Source organism: Triturus cristatus, chromosome 4_2, assembly GCF_964204655.1.
Source record: "Triturus cristatus chromosome 4_2, aTriCri1.1, whole genome shotgun sequence".
In the NCBI taxonomy this organism is placed as follows: Eukaryota; Metazoa; Chordata; class Amphibia; order Caudata; family Salamandridae; genus Triturus; species Triturus cristatus.
This window is the reverse complement of record NC_140586.1, coordinates 575,408,470-575,411,905: the sequence shown is the minus strand read 5'-3', so window position 1 is coordinate 575,411,905 and position 3,436 is coordinate 575,408,470. Positions and strand designations below refer to the sequence as shown.

General features: G+C 45.4%; 1 pseudogene; it reads left to right on the top strand.

Annotated features, from left to right (window-relative positions):
- The first annotated feature begins 1,928 nt into the window (after positions 1-1,928).
- On the top strand, positions 1,929-2,990 carry LOC146834719 (18S ribosomal RNA; annotated as a pseudogene).
- The last annotated feature ends 446 nt before the right edge of the window (positions 2,991-3,436 follow it).

Sequence of the window (3,436 nt, the reverse complement as noted above, 5' to 3'; positions counted from 1 at the left end):
GTGTGTTCACAAATGTGGATTGTGTTGTACATTAATGAGAATTATGAAGTTCTTACCATTGGCTTTGACATGGCATCATGTCATCCTGTTTTCTGACTGTGCCTTGGCTTCAGCTTTCCTGCGTGCACAGCAGCGCTTGTAAGTTGTTTGGGTTAATCACGTTCAGGGATTGTTTTTATGAGAGACTGTTTAATGTACCCTGAAGGCTTTTGTGAGCTTTGTCAAGATAAAGGCAGGAACATGCGAGATTGGAGAAGGGAACGTGGGAACTCCTTCCTGCCAGGGAATGCTTGCTTGGAATCTGGCCAGTTCTGGTAAGATTCCTCTGGCGCAGGGGGAGGTTTCTCTCGAACCTTCTAGTGTGTTTTGCGATTATAAATCTGAGGGTTGTTGACTTAGAAACCGGGATTTTGGAATCCGAATGGGGACGGACGTATCTACTTAGGTACAAAACCTGGTTGCTGAGCTCTTATCCCCGGCTGTGAATCCCCCGCTCAGGAGTGGGCTAGGATACAGATACAGTGTTTGTGCCAGGTCAAGTGCTGTGTTTTGATTATTGCCATTGTGATGTTTGGCCATTGGTTTTGATCATTTGAAGTGTTGAATTTTTGAATATTGCCATTGTGATGTTTGGCCAGTGGCTTTGATCATTTGATGTGTTTTCATTGTGATGTGTGAGTGAGTCAAGGTGCACCTCCAAAGTAATCATTTGATGTATTTAGTGTATGTATCTTTCTGATCTCTTGCATGACGTCCAGTATATTTGCTTGAGTCCTATCTCATATTATTTGCTGCTTGTTTATTCATGGTATTACTCATGCATTTAACTGTTACATTTACCAAGTGTGTTATCATTGTTTGCATATAAACATATATATCTCTTTGTGTATTTGAATGCTCTGCATTTAGCATCTGGGAAAGCCTTTCTGTTGGAGAGCATTGTGTAAAATAAAACCCCAAGCCTTATTCTAAAAGAGAGAGTCTTTGCATATTGTAAAATAAAACCCTTTTCTAAAGGTGTTTGTATTGTGTTATTGTGCTTCACCCTGTGGGTTTGAGTTACCGTGTGGAAGATTCTGTAATATCTGAGAGGCAAAAGCAAGACACACGGAGAGCCCGAGTGTTAACTATAATGTTTCTACCTGATATGTGCGTGAGAAGATGATGCTGTTAGGCGAAGACTGGCAGTTGCTGTCTGGTTGGCAGTTGCTGTTCTGTCTTGCCAGGGTTGTTTGCACATGTGTACTTGGCAAGAAATAAATGTCTTATGAGGAAACTGACAGTGCATGGTCTTTTCAATGGCGATGAGGATGGGATGTCCCCATGAGAAGACCAACCCTATGTGAAGTTGTGAGAGCAGACAGTGGTGGCAGTAACAGAGCAGTGTGAGCTCAGTGGCCCTGCAAATGGCATCTAATCGTAATCAGTGCGATGCTGGGAAGTGTGGAAAAGCACCGTCTGGCCATCATGCTGGTGTCCCTGACAAGAACCTGTTAAGTAGGAAGAGTGCCGTGCTGTGAGGGGCCTGAAAGCATAAAGCATGGTGTGTGCATTGGCTGCACTTGCGCCACAAACTGAGAGCAGGAGGAGGCACAGGGCAAATGTGCTTAGGTGCGCAAGCACAGAGTACAAGACTGTGACGGTGTGTGAAAGGCCACAGTGGAGCACAGAAGCTCACTGAAGTTGTTAGCGTGTGAAAGGCTACATGCAGTGAGATACGCTACTCTAAGCAATAGGGGTCAGGCAGCAGGATGTGTGAGGCAGCGGGAGGTTAGGAGCACGAGTGCACTTACACGCGTAAGGAGGCCGGTGTAGGAGGAATCAGGCATTTGTGCTGCAGCGGGTACATCTAGATGCATGAAGCAGCCGGTGTCAGAGGTGTCGTCAAATTGAAGCACGTCAGTTGATGTATTTTACATTGGAGGAAGCTGTTTGATCCTACTAGTAACATATGCTTGTCTCAAAGATTAAGCCATGCACATGTTAGTAGACACGGCCGGTACAGTCAAACTACAAATGGCTCATAAAATCAGTTTTGGTTCCTTTGATCGCTCCATCTGTTACTTGTATAACTGTAGTAATTCTAGAGCTAATTCATGCCGATGAGTGCTGACCTCGCAGGATGCATGAATTTATCAGACCAAGACCAATACAGGCTCGTCCGGCTACTTTGGTGACTCTAGATAACCTCGGGCCAATTGCACATCCCAGTGACCGCGATAATACATTTGGATGTCTGCCCTATCAACTTTCAATGGCACTTTCTGTGCCTACCACGGTGGTAACAAGAGGTAGCTGGTAATCAGTGTTCTATTCTGGAGAGGTAGCCTGAGAAACGGCTATCACATCCTAGGAAAGCAGCAGGCGCGCATATTACCTACTCCTGACTCCCGAGGTAGTGACGAAAAATAACAATACAGGAGTCTTTCGGGGCCCTGTAAGTGAAATGAGTACTTAAATCCTTTAACAAAGATCCATTAGAGGGCAAGTAAGATGCCAGCAGCCACAGTAATTTAATCTCCAATAGCGTATATTAAAGTTGCTGCTGTGAAAAAGCCCAGAGTTGGATCTTGGGATTGAGCTAGCTGTCCGCTGCGAGGTGAGCTACCGCTTGTCCCAGCCCCTGCCTCTCAGCACCCCCTTGATGCTCTTGACTGAGTGTCCTGGTGGTCCGAAGCGTTTACTACGAAAAAATTAAAGTGTTCAAAGCAGGCCGGTCACCTGAATACTTCAGCCAGGAATGATGGAATAGGGCTCCGGGTTCTATTTTGTTGGTTTTCGGAACTGGGGCCAAGATTAAGAGGGACAGCCGGGGGCATTTATAGCATTTGCCAAGAATGGTTTCATTGATCAAGAATGAAAGTTGGAGGTTCGAAGACGATTTTATACTGTCGTAGATCTGACCTTTAGCAATTCCGACTAGCGATCCAGCGGCATTATTCCCATGACCCGCTGAATAGCTTCCGGAAAACCAAAGTCTTTGGGTTCAGGCGGGAGTATGGTGTAAAGCTGAAACTTAAAGGAATTGATGAAAGGGCACCACCAGGAGTGGAGAATGCGGCTTAGTTAGACTCAACATTGGAAACCTCACCCGGCCCAGACACGGAAAGGATTGACAGATTGGTAGCTCTTTCTCGATTCTGTGGGTGGTGCATGTCCGTTCTTAGTTGGTGGAACACTTTGGTTGGTTAATTCTGATAAGGAAAGAGACTCCACAATGGTCCAGAAACATCTTGAAGTCTTCTGACACAAACCTGGGCCCATTATCTGTCACAACGTCCTCTGGATATCCTTCTGTCATCCACACTTCCTCACAAATTCACTGATACCTAGCGGCTTATCCTTAATTACCACACTTACCTCCAGCCACATAGAATGTTAGTCCACCATTACTAAATCAAACCTCTTCCCACTGCTTTCCAATTCAAATGGTACA